The 14,124-nt window shown below is 37.0% G+C and overlaps 1 protein-coding gene across 1 annotated transcript in view; it reads right to left on the bottom strand.

Annotated features, from left to right (window-relative positions):
* The window catches only part of trak1a (trafficking protein, kinesin binding 1a), a 49,445-nt gene extending 35,599 nt beyond the window's left edge, over positions 1–13,846 (bottom strand). Inside the window, exon 1 of the mRNA XM_055013560.1 lies at positions 13,637–13,846. The gene's annotated coding sequence lies outside the window, so the exon portion shown is untranslated. The remainder of the gene's footprint in view (positions 1–13,636) is intronic.
* Positions 13,847–14,124: the final 278 nt, after the last annotated feature.

Here is a 14,124-nt window from a genome sequence, read left to right as displayed (position 1 = left end):
GTGCACATTTGGCATTTTAATCTTCGAGGTAATGGACACAAAGTCTGAGCCAACAAATGAATAACTCAACACAGAAGAGATTTCATTGCCGTTTTATGTTAGAGAGCAAGTGTTAAACTGGCAGAGCAACAGGTCAGAGGAAATGATTTCTCCTGGTTCCAGCTGGAATCATAGCTGCTGTAAAACACCAGCAAAGCTGCAGCGGAAAAACTGCCAAAACCCCACTCAGTGCGTTTTCCACATAATCCCACAGATCCCAGCTTTTGGCACTGAATCGCACCTGATATGAGTCCATGTGTTCCTAAGCTTATGGAGAACAGCCTTAGAAACAGACCAACAGCTACAGTAATCAGTTTAGAATAAAAGTTACCACATTTCCTCTTCATTTGCATTAGTAGGACGCTTCACAAGTGGTTTAGGCACAAAAAAAGGAGACTAAAGTAAAATTTCAAGTAATACTTTTGAGTGAAACTTGTGCTTGTGTCATCACTGGTGTCCTGATGATGTGTTTTAAAACCAATTCTGAGAAAAATTCTGACTCTGGACATTAGCAACACAATTCAAATTTTCTATTAATCTGTGTTTATTTCTAGAAAAGAGCAGGTGCATCCTACTTTCCAGGCACTGAATGTACCTTTCATGACAAAAGTCTGAACTTAAATGGAGCAGCTAACTGGGGTGAACTGTATTCCACGAACACTTTCCCTGTTGAAGCTGCGATGCTGCCCTCATGCAGCTGCAGCACAGACCACAGTCCAGAATTAGACTGTGGCACAAGCAGCCGGTGCACACATGAAATACAGGAGAGTACGTCAATGTGGTCAAATATCACAGACAGCCGGCAAGAGCTGCATGTAGAAGGTTGTGCAAATGTCACTGAACCTGCAAATCTGTGCCCCACATGTGTTTGCAGGTTTCCACCAAAATTTTTAGTTTTTATTAGTAAAAAAAAAAAAAAAAAAAAAGGGTGAGAAGCACTGTTCCCTCTAAGCTGCGCGCGTGCGCAATTGCGCACTGCTGACACGGTCTCCGCGCACAGAAAATCTGCGCTGCACACAAAAAAAAAAATATTGGTATAATGGTATTTACGCAGCTAATCAACGTCAGGCGTCCTTATGTGCAGCCACCGTTGTTCTCATAGATATGAATGAGTAGATAGGACACGCCCCTTTGAGCTGCATGCTACAGCGAGGCTAAGCTAGTGGGGGCAAAGTTTCAGTGCATTCCGTTGATGTAGATGGCGTGAAAACGGAAACAACAAGTATGCTGGCTCACTGGTGCGTAGTGTGCAATCTGCATACAATTGCACACTACGTCGTACGATTGAGACAGACAGTCTGAGGACTGAAATCTTCTAAGTTCCTGAGTAGTTCTCTGTTAGTTTGAACCTTCAGACAGTCTGAGGACTGAAATCCTAAAAGTTCTTGAGTAGTTCTCTGTTAGTTTGAACCTTCAGACAGTCTGAGGACTGAAATTTTAAAAGTTTCTCAGTACTTCTCTGTTAGTTTGAACTTTCTGGTTAACAGAAGCCTTAAAACTTGTGACCATGAGTCTTGATTTCACATTTAGATCATCCATCTGAGTTCTTCTCAAACCTTCACCTGTGGGTTTTTTAGAAATCCTCAACAAACTTTGATTCTCTTCACTGAACAGTAAAGTTTGTGGAGATCAGAAGGTAACAGTAGTTTGATCGATGCCTTCAGCTACAAGTAGACTTTATCTGGAAAGCAGTTTTCTGAAATGAGTTCTTAGTAAATCTGTCCACAATCAAACCAAGAACATAGAAAGAGGAAATGTTTGAAGAAACAACTTGATGTTTTCATTTCAGACTAGAAAACGCTTTAAGAACTTTATCTGTTTTTGCTCTTTTTGATCGTTTTATTGTCTCTTCTGTTTAATTTGATCTTCTAAAGTTTAACTGGTGTCTTTTGAAATGTTTCGTCTTTAGTTTGATTCTTCTTAAACGTTTAGTTTTGCTCTTTTCTCACCTTTGATTCCTTTCTAATGTCTGATTTGATTTCCAAATGTTTTGTCTTTTAATGTTTAATTGTTTTTTCAAATGTTTTATCGGCTTGTTTGAGTTTCTTTTTCTTTCCCAATATTTAATGTTTCGATTAAATCTTTAAGGTTTTTCTTTTTAAATGTTTTACCACCTTTTAATGTTTAATTTTCTTTTTAAATGCTTCATTGTATTTTCTGTGTAATTCCTATTTGAAGTTTTATTGTCTTTAAGATGTAATTTTCTAATTAAACATCAAATTTTTTAATTAAATGTTTTGTCTTTTTTTTTGGCCTTTTCCAGCTTTTTGTTGGATAGACATAGTGAGACACAAACAAGAGAGAAGAGTCAGGGGAAGACTTGCAGCAAAGGGCCGCAAGTGGGAATCGAACCCGAGACGCTGCATCTGGGACCAGCACCTGTACATGGGTCAGCCACTTAACCCGTTGAGCTATACGGGCACTCATGTTTTGTCTTTTTAAAGGTTTAATGATCTAATTAAATGTTTTGCAGTTTTTAAAATGTTGAATAGTGTTCTTGTTTAATTGTATTTTTTTTTTTAAAGGTTTAATGATGGAAAGTATTTCATCTGTAATTTGTAATATTTGTATTTTAAAAATATTGTTTAATTTCATACTGACATGTATTGTATCGTGTCGAATGATCTCATTCGATATTTTGTCTGTTTAATATAATTTAATGTAATTTAATGTTTATCTCTATTAAACAGACAAAATATCGAATGAGATCATTCGACACGATACAATACATGTCAGTATGAAATTAAACAATATTTTTAAAATACAAATATTACAAATTACAGATGAAATACTTTCCATCATTAAACCTTTAAAAAAAAAAATACAATTAAACAAGAACACTATTCAACATTTTAAAAACTGCAAAACATTTAATTAGATCATTAAACCTTTAAAAAGACAAAACATTTAATTACAAAATTAAATGTTTAATTAGAAAATTACATCTTAAATTTCTTAATTAGATTATTAAACCTTTAAGAAGACAAAATATTTAATTAAAAAATTAAAAAGAAAATTATTAAAGAAAATTACATCTTAAAGACAATAAAACTTCAAATAGGAATTAAACAGAAAATACAATGAAGCATTTAAAAAGAAAACTAAACATTAAAAGGTGGTATATGTATATATAATTTAATTGGAATTAATGTTTAATTCTATTAAACAGACAAAATATTAAATTAGATAATTCAACAAGATACAATACATGTCATTATGAAATTCAACAAAATTTTTAAAATACAAATATTAAAAATTACAGATAAAATATTTTCCAAAATTAAACATTTAAAAAATAAAATTAAACAAGAAGAATATTAAAGATTTTAAAAAATGCAAAACATTGAATTAGATTGTTAAACCTTTAACAAGACAAAATATTTAATTAAAAAATTTAATGTTTTAATAGAAAATTACATCTTAAAGACAATAAAACTTCAAATAGGAATTAAACAGAAAATACAATGAAGCATTTAAAAAGAAAACTAAACATTAAAAGGTGGTATATGTATATATAATTTAATTGTAATTAATGTTTAACTCTATTAAACAGACAAAATATTGAATTAGATAATTCAACAAGATACATGTCATTATGATATTAAACAAAATTTTTAAAATACAAATATTAAAAATTATAGATAAAATATTTTCCATCATTAAACAAAGAATATTAAACATTTTTTAAAAATGCAAAACATTTAATTAGATTATTAAACCTTTAAAAAGACAAAACATTTAATTACAAAATTAAATGTTTAATTAGACAATTACATCTTAAATTTCTTAAATCTTTTTAATAATAAAACTTTTTAAACATTTTATTGTATTAATTTTTTTCCTTTGATTTTAATTGCTTTTTGTGATGTAGTTTATTTCTTTAATCTTCTTTTTCTGTCAAGACTTTAACCCCAACCTTAAAAATGAAATAAACCCTTAAATCACAATGAAAATACTTCTGTTGTCACAATCATGAGTTAGTCAGTTATTCAGTTTATCAATTCAACTTTATTTGTTTAGCACCTTTTACACAGATGACAAAACTAAACAAGCAAAGAGAAAAAACTATACTAAAACTATGATTAAAACTCAAAAACATTAAAAAATAAATAAATTAAAAATTTAACATCATAATAAAACGTGTCCAGGGGATGGAGGGAGTTTATTGAAGTCTTCTTGGGCTCACATGGTAAATCATTTAAAATCTAAACTTGATATTCAGTCTAAGGAAACTGGAAACTGCAGAGAAGAACCAACAATATCTCCTGTTTTCTCCTTTAATGAGTCGACTCTTCTTGTGCTTTCAGACCAAAGAACTACAGACTCTTCACAACCTGCTCAAACTCTTGGTACAGGACCTCACCACACGGGTCAAGAAGGTTTCCATCTCATTTCTACTCTGAAGCTCACCTTCTCCTGCTCAAACTGCTGACAAATGTTTCTGCTGCTCTAAAGTCTGGTCTCCAGAACTTCCTAAAAACTCTCAAAGTCTCTCCTGCTGCAGGTTGCTTTGTAGAACTGTTGCAGAAAACCTCACTAAACCACATGGAGGGGCCTCAAGATAGTCGTCCAAATGAAACCATACAAAAACCAAACTAGCACAACCCAAACGCTAAAGTCTCCTGCAGCCTACCAGAGAACCTCTGAGAACAGAGAATCAGGACAGGAACTCTTACCTTCTGGACAACCAACATTGGTTCTCAAACAAGAATACAGAATGTGTCTGACCAAAAACCTCTAAAGACTCACTACAGCCAAGATAAAGACACAACTCAGCTGGACCAAACCCACTAATCACTGCACACATTAGTACCATGTGCTAACTGTGGCTAAAGAACCACATGTACCAAGACAACTATCCAGTACAAAGCCCTAAAACACACCAAGAAACACATTAAAGATGATTTTACTGCTGGAAGCTGCAAGCCAACACCTAAAGAACAAACTGAAGCAATGGAGCCAAACCCGGTTCAGTGGTGAAGAGAAGCAGAGGAAATGTTTGACTGCAGCTAAATAAAGCAGGAAGACACTGAGCTGCTCAGGTGTTCCTGATAACACCAAGCTGCTCAGGTGTTCCTGATAACACCAAGCAGCCACCTGGACAGCCAATAGGAACACAGCCACCTGGACAGCCAATAGGAACGCAGCTTCCTGGAAGTCCAGAGGGCTGGGTTAGTGAAGGAAATTTAATTTAAAGTTGAAGCAGAAAGTTAACAAAGAAAGTTGAAAACCACCTTCTGATACCTGAAATCTCTGAGTTTTCACACAAAGAACACCTGAACATGTCAAACTGGTTCCATAGTAGAACCATTATTGTAAAAATGTCATAGTATGGTGTGTTGCTCAAAAAACATTAGGACCCGGCTGTCAGGGGACAAACATGTAAGAAACATGAGAAGAGAGAGAACCCAACCAGTAGGTCACAGTTTATCATCCCCCAGTCATCTCCTGAAGTCCATATGGTGAGAGACATCAGTATCTGGTTGTTAATTTACCAGAGGATGCTTATAATCATGCTGATGTGGTCTGTACTCTACAGTATTTTAGTGACTCAATAAATGCCTAAGTCAACCCGCCCAGCCAGCAGGCAGATGGGTTCCCCCACATTAGAGCTGGGTTCTGCTCGAGGTTTTTTTCCCTGTTAAAAGGGTGTTTTCCTTGCCACTGTTGCCTTTTGGCTTGCTCTGGGGGTCAGGCATATGGATTCTGTAAAGCGTCTCGAGACAATCTGACTGTAATTGGCGCTATATAAATAAGATTGAATTGAATTGAATTGAATTGAATTGTTTTTTTTAAAATGCTTTTTAGTTTTTAATAAACATTTAACAGCCTATATGTAATCAATAAATGGCCTTTGCCTATCTTAAGAAAAATTCACTCAGAACTCTATGTTAACAGTACTAAATAAATCAATAAATAAATGCATACACACAAAAATAAGTTAACACATTAACTGTGTTAAGATAAGATTTAGATTTTTAAAAAAGTTGTTTATGTTTTTGCAGAATCCAGTATTGCTCACTGGTTGGTCATTACATTTTATTAGTTTGATTTCACTGTTTAAAATGATGCCACCTCTTTTCAGACAGAACCTGTGATAATAAAACAATACAAAATGTTTAGTTCTGTGTTAATAAAGCACTTAAAGCTTTAAGTATGGCTAAATGCTTTTTTCAAAATTAAATATATCACTCCTTAGGTGGTAGTGGCCCCAAGTTCAGTAAAGTTGGAAAGATATTCACAAATTCGGACTTCCAGCATCAATAACTCATTAGATATAGGTTGTCAAAACATAAACGGTGCCTCTTTCCCATTGTTGCAAGGCAGACAATGTGCTACAAGCCCAGTTTTATCAAAAGTAGCTGTCTTTCAAGCTACAGAATAACATTGGTGTCTATGGAGTGAACAGGGTCCGTCTGCAATTTGCAAAACCGCTGCAACAGTAAAGAGAGACAAATATTCAATAACTTCACTCTTATACATTGTAGTGTCACTAAAATCACTGCAGCCTTCAGCTGGCTCCTGTTGACAAAGTGTTTTAACAGAAATGTAAATGCTGTAATTTGATTCTTTTAATGAACCATGTAACTTGAATGGATGTGATGCTGGTGTGACCACAGTGCACACGTCTGATGTTGCTCACAGTGGTCCAAGGGACGCTCAGGGAGTTTGTGTGTTTGCTCAGACCCAGGAAAAATTACAGGGAACATTGGTGAGAAGAATGGGAAGCACAGCAGCAAAAGTTCAGACTAATTGCAGATGTATGTCTGACCCTGTAACAGATCCTGAACTTTTCATAAACAGAAGATGGAAGAGATTGTTTGTCTTTAGTATTGTTGAAATAACATTACAAAACTTTGCTCTTTGGTTTGCTCATTGTTAATCTTGATGTGAGCTGGACTTTGACTAAGTCCATCAGAATCTAGAATCTATTCTTTGACTCATTACAAAACAAAACTCCCTCACATGATGGCGCTACGTGAGTTCAAGTGTGTGTGGTTGGTTAACACGTCTCCTGAAAGTCACCTGTTGGTTTTATCAATAAGGAGCAAAAAGGAGTTTTTTTAAGAAAAGCTAAATCCAATTCAACATATCCATGGTAGTAAGTTGGTGGTTTTGATCAATGGGACTTGTTAAACACAAACATGTAAGCTGAACATAATATAATAAGAGCAGTTTACCAGATCAGCATCTACTAGAAAAATTTAAGCCAGGGATTTTTATGACAACACAAAAAGACATAAATGTTTGACTGAAATATGACAACTAGCTGAGCAGAGGATGAAGTCCATTTCTACACTGATGCAAGAGCTGGAAACTGAATAGTAAGGAGGAAGTGACTTAACAGGACACTTGTAATCATGTGCTACTATATGTAAAGAAAATAATTTACATAACATTACTGACTTCATCAGTTTGGTCAAGTGACAGCATTCCCTCATTCAGACATCGATCACTTTTATGTTAATGTTCTTTATGGCTTCACTGATTGGACAGTACAGCAAAGGATGTCTTATACATACTGATGCAATAAGAAACAAAAGACCCAATGTAAACTAGCTTATTTAACCATCCACATTACTAACAGCCTGGACTGACGACGATGTGTGATGTAAAATAAAAATATTGAGAAGAGTTGCTATGTAACAAATGATTTAACTGCAGCCAATAAACTGAATCTCTGATGTAACTGAAGTTACTGATGCAACTCTCCTGCTTTGGAGATGCTCATATAGATGCTGCTGCTGTCTGATGCTGCAGATATTTAATAATCTCGCAGGAAATAGTCCCACAAACAGCTGGAAGCAACAAACTAAAATTCAGCTCCATTCAGCTCATTTAAATTTTTATCAAAAGTCGGATTACATTTACTATTGGTGAGTCTCCTTAATCTGACCTGCTCTGCCCTCATTGCAGTAATTATGGATATTACAGTTCATAACTGATGTGAAATCGTAGGGAAAAGTAAATGAAAAGGGAGTTTTGTGATTTCTGTTCTCAAACTGTGTCTTTTGCTCTCTGTAATGTTTTCAAATCAATATTGGTGGTGAAATGTGGAAAGAGCTTTTTCTAAATCATGTGGTTAATGTCACAGCCTGCAGTTCAGACTGGTGCTGTGTTGAAACTGATACAGAAAAGTTTCTCTGTCTGACCGAGTAAGATTGCTGTTGCAATTTTTCTGGAAAGGTGACCATTGCACTCATTCTTTTATTTAGATGAAGTTGAGAATGAGGTTCATTTAATGTTTTACTGTCCTGTATACAAAGATGCAAGGGAGGTACTTTTCAGTAAGATGTCCTCTGTTTATTTAGATTTCTTTTGGCTGGATGACCATGAAGGGGAACCTTTTTCATGGCAGAATTTCTTTTTGAGGCCTGGGATAAAAGGCAACATATTTTGTTTGAGAACTGAGCAGCAGAATAATGTGTGTTTTGGATGTATTGCTGCAATGCTGGTATATTGGTGTCTTGAAAAATCATGAGAGTTGGGCATGCTTGTGTGCATGACACAAAAATAAAGAAATCAATCAATTAATCAATCAGACATGAAGCCGACATGTTCACTTGGTGTCAGTTTAACAGAAAGAACTGCACGTCTGAAAGGAGCATTATATAACATCCAATGCAAAAGACCAATAAATTATTTCATCCAGTAAAGCAATGCAGCTTGTTGCAAGAATAAGAAGAAGATTATCATGAAGTTCAGTACAGACTGTTCAGAAAAGTTCTTGTAACAACCAAACTAATGCAGTTCAACTTGTTCTGTGAGGTGTGCAGCTTGTACCATCCCTGTTGTCAGCTTTGGACCCATAGCAACACTCTAAATGTATTTGTTTATTATGTAGAGTCCCATTTCTGCCAAAATGTAACTACTCTCCCTCACATAAAGTTCAGTCCGCTCCGCAGTAACAGCTCACCCTGATAATCTCTCTGCACATGCAAACAGTTCTAAGCACTTTACTGAGTTGCCAACAGTTTCAATCTCCTGCTACTTGGCTCTGTTTCTGTTTTGTGTGTGATCATGCAAACAGTGAATCAGAACCAAGCTCTCCTTGAAACATCACGGCACAGAGGATGTATCTGGATGTCGTGATGGGATCAGAGTCGGGGAGCTCACTCAGCACTTTGGATCCAACTGTTAGTCCACTTACGTAACTCTGCCGGTGTCTCACCCAACTCCTCTGTCTCCTTTCTGTCTGCCTGCTGGTTCCTGATCCCCCCTCTCCTCAGCAAGCATCCCATAATTTCACTGTTACTCAACTCTTTACATCACTGCTGGCTGGTAACCACGGAGAATTAACCTCACGCCCAGGAACTGCCCGAATGCAATGAGCTGCTCCATTCAGCTCTTTGTGCTCATTCATCCCGTTGGCTTAGTGAAATTATACACACAAACACACTGGCTCTGCTCTGTCAGTGAGGAAGTGTTTAAAAAGAGAGTTAGGAAGAGAAACCACCAGAGTGACTGACGCTGAAGGACGACACTGAAACAGGAGGAAATAAACTGACAGAGAGGAATCCAAATGTCAACAGTTTATACGTTGAAAATGGAAAGTTAAATCTGTTATAATAATCCCATCATACCAGCAGATGGCAGCACTGACCTAAAGCGCTTCTGCCCTTGAATGACTTGTGTGTTAAAGACACTTGACTACAGTAGCTATTACCACAGCATGTCATTTCAACATTGGATTTTGTAAGTGTTGCACTGTTGCCTCCAGTATGTTAACAATCTGTTTCTGACAAGGACAAGTATGAGTTTGTCTGCTGCAGTCAAGGATTGCGCTTTGAAAGTTTTTGAATTTTTTACTATCAAGTAAAAATCTTGACCTTGTCCCTTAATACCTATAATATAGATGAAAAACGAGTTAAGATTCTAAACAACCCGCAATCTTTGTGAATCTAACACAGATTCAGCACCTGAGATTAAGAAAAGTAAAGCAAAGAAAAACAAAAAAAAAACGTATATATTAGCTGTGAAACACTGAAACAAAACTGGACTTAATACACTTCAAATATGCTTTGCAGAACTAACTGTAGTATACTGCACTATGCTGCGCCCCTTTAACTTTCCTTCAAAACATTTTTATCTAAACAGGGTTGAACAGCATGCAATCGGATGTCCCTCCATTAATGAACTAAACACACAAAGGTAGTGCCTCCTTCCAGGAAGGGCAGAGTGTTTCCTGCATAGAGGAATTTTTGGCACCTGTCTAAAGAGGTATTATTAGCAAGTCAGTCACAAGTGCAAAAATTAAGAGTATTTGTGAATAAATTAGTGTTTTTAGCCTGTTTCGTTAATTGCAGTTTCTTAGTGTTTTTAGCCAGTTTTGTTAATTGCAGTTTCATTTACTCAAAAATAGAGGACATTATTGTTTATCAAGTGGATAGAAATATCAGGAAAACACACAGTTTTCTGTCAAATAAGCTCACATGGACTCACTGCCTTTACTGTACGTGGAACAATCATTTTTACTGTCATAAACAGTCAACCCCAAAGGTCCTTTAGGAGTCAGAAACGGCAACTGTACAGATCTACGCACAACATTCAGACACATTTTCCTGAAGGAGCTGCAGTGTTCATGATTACTGAAAGTCAGATGGGCTTTTCCAGAAACGATTTACATCAGCTTCACTACAAGAATCCTTGACGTTTGAAGCTGCAGTAGATGGTGAGTAGCAGCTCTGCACCATGTGTGCAAACCTTCATTTCAGTTGTGCAAAGCACTTGAAGGTTGCTCAGCACACCCGTCCTGCTCACCAGATCTGGCTCCCTGTGATTTCTTCTTTTCCAAACTGAAATTCACCATTTAGAAACAGTGTAAGACATTCAGTGGTCATGGCAGATGGTGCTTGAGTTAGTTGCATAACAGGATTTCCAGGAGGCGTTACAAGCATTGCAGAAGCACTGGGAGCACTGTGTTGCTGTACAAGGCAGTCAAATTTCTGGTAATGTGCTTGATTTTTATAGCTACAGTCTTGAAACTTCTTGATCAGCCATCATAGTATTGCTGTAGTTGGAGATGTCATCCAGCAGGATACAGACAAGTAGTATTAATTTCTCCTCTGTTGATGTTTAGCTGTTGTTTAGCACTTGTACAAGCAGAATGTGAGGGTTGATCGGGGTCGTATTTGTAATGGGTGCACTGGGACTGGACGGCTAGGTTTAAAGTGACAGCGATGGGTGCAGAGTTGAACATTTTGCTTTGAACATGGTGTACATATGTAGCAGTTTCATTGCATACATACAAAAAACAAAGAAGAAAAAATGAGGTGACGTCTGTGAAAAACACTTTGGTTAACACCTCCCTTACCACGTGTCATTCCTTGCTCTCCTTTCCCCACATTTCCTCTCTGTCTCTGCTGCTAATAAACTATAAAAAACCTGTGACAGACTGATGACCTTTCCTGCATGGTGTAACCTGTCTCTTGCCAAATGTCCACTGGGATAAGCTCCAGTCCTGCAGGACTCTGGGAAATAACAAGTAGGTTTAGAAACTAAATAGAAGGATGGATGAGAAGTAGAGGCAGGTCTGAGAGTATTCAAGGTGAGAAACTCTATCAGCATCCCAGATGACTTAATACCTTCCTCTGTGGCTCCAATATAGTAGAGAATGAAGGGACCTCCCTGTTCAAAATAATACAAGGAACTGACTTCATGCTCAAGGCTTGGACAGGGTGTCCTTGGGAGGTTCTTTTCCTTTAGTTTGTAAGAAAGTAGCATTTTTTATATTGCTGCTGAACTGACTCTTTGCTCTGGTGCTGTTTAAGTGCTTGGCACCTTATATAGCTGTTAAAGTCTATACTGACACGTTGTATTCACCTCCCTCCTCCCTTCCTTACTGTTCCTCAGGGTCTGAAGCTCCTGTTAAACAGCTGGTAGCTGCGTTGTATTTTAACATACTTTGGAATCACAAGAGAAACAGCAGAAGATGGTGAATTTATCACTTGGTGTAAGGAGATTTATCCAGGGTTTCTGCAGAAATCAGCCTGTCATTTTAATGCTTTTTAATGCCATTTTAATGCGAGACTGTAAAAATTTTAATGCCATGACCATGAACACAACAAATTACAGAGGTTTGTTTTTTTGTAAAAGATGATTTTTATATGAAAACTGTCCCTACATTTCACTATTTCTGAATCTGGAAACCACCCCTGACCACCCACGGGCTGTAGTCATTCTCTGAATTCCACGTTTTCCAGCCATTTTTGCTGGAATATGCGTTTGCCCATTTCACCGCAACCCTGGTCCAGCCTACTGGCCACTTTCCAAACATGCAGTTTTTGGCAATTGTACCCGACTGGCCGGAACAACTATTGCAATGCTTCAGCATGTTTACACAGATGCACATATCTGACAAATTGCAGCTTATAATTACATATTATTATATTATTATTATCAAATATTTTTCTTGAAAACTGCAGAAAGAATTTTTAATGCCACTGAGAATCAAATTGAATGATTTTTAATGTCATTTAAGGCCTTAATTTTCACAAAATCAATTTAATGACTACTAATGCCCTGCAGAAACCCTGTTATCTGTCATTAGTTTTTGTTTGTCAATAAAAACAATCTAGACTGCAGTGTGATTAGCACTGCAACACAAACACTCAATCAATATTCATTCATCTTTCATGTAATGTCCATTAAATTAAAAGTGTCTGCCAGCTATCTGGCCCAGACGGGCTGTAAACAGACGGTAGATGGGCCACTGCACAGCTACATTCTGACCGCTGAAGACAAGAAATAAGTGTCCTCCTGTTCAGTGGGGGAGAAGGATGATGGTGAGAGAAGAGAAGGAGACATGAGAGGCAGAAACTGTCCAGTGAGAGCTCTTCTCTCTTTCACATGCTGCCTGAGGTCCCCTGGAGTTGCTTTACTGACAGGATGTGACATTAGAAAAGGGTCACAGAGTTGGACATTTTCTCACAGCTACACAGCCTCATTCCATTCAATGGCATTTTAAAAAGAAAACTCAAAACCTACCTGTACAGTCAGACTTCTGATTGATTTGATAGATTTTATGCATTTATTTCTCTGGTCAGAACTAAATGTACAGTGTATTACTTCATTTTTATCATTTCCTATTCTGTTTTTTTAATCATCTTTGACTTCTATTTCTCTCATCTCAGTTTTAATAACGGATATTTCATTTAGTTTATCTGTCTTATTTTGGTTAATTTTATCTCATCAGGTGTTTCCTCAGTCCCTCAATCCCTGTGTTTTAGAGTCCTTTATTTCTAACACGACATTAGGGGGTGGGTTGGACAGTTGTTTGTACTGTTTTATTGCATTTTTCATTGTATTTGGATGTAAAGTGCAATATAAATAAAGTCCAACAGATTCTCATACACACCATCATGTTCAGTATGCAGCATTTCTTCCACCGTACTCTAAAACCATTAAAATTGTTGGCTAGTGTTTCTGTAAACTTACAACTGGGTTCAATTCTGATGTATGACTTGATGGACTTGTATAGGGGACCATTTTGGACATATGAATTATGCATCTGTGCACACACTGCTGATACAACAAAGCCAAATGGATTCCAGGAAGTTTCTTTACCAGTGAATAGATCGTATGCATGCAACATTACCAGTAATGGTCTCGGCATCTCTGTAGTTGCTTGTGAACTTGTGGAGAGCGGCGGGGAGACACGCCTCACTGACATACTCCTCCTCTTCCTCCTCCTCGCAGGCCAATCGGAGCCCAGCGTTGTGTAGCTGAGATATGTGTTCCTGTTTCGGGGGCGGGGCAGAGGAACAGGTGTGGGGAGTCTCAGTCCTCGGGTCCAGCTTGGCGCCGAGCGGTTACCGACTCAAAACAGGACCAGCCATGGAAAAAACTTAGACCCAAGAAAACAGGAGCAGATTTGCTCTGAGTGCATTATCAAACCAGAGAAGAAAAAAATGATCAGGTGGTCTCAGCAGCACTGGACAGGTGGAGGCAGCTGTTGAACCAGAAGCACTCACTTGGTTGTACACAGATTATTCATACCTGAAACAGAGAAGAGAAAGACTTAATTTACATCATAGTTTAGATTACAACTTACAAAATGATGCATCAATAATACAAGATTTTGAA

The sequence above is a fragment of the Amphiprion ocellaris genome, chromosome 9 (genome assembly GCF_022539595.1).
Source record: "Amphiprion ocellaris isolate individual 3 ecotype Okinawa chromosome 9, ASM2253959v1, whole genome shotgun sequence".
Classification (NCBI taxonomy): Eukaryota; Metazoa; Chordata; class Actinopteri; family Pomacentridae; genus Amphiprion; species Amphiprion ocellaris.
The sequence above is the reverse complement of the archived record's forward strand: the minus strand, read 5'-3'. Positions and strand labels throughout refer to the sequence as shown.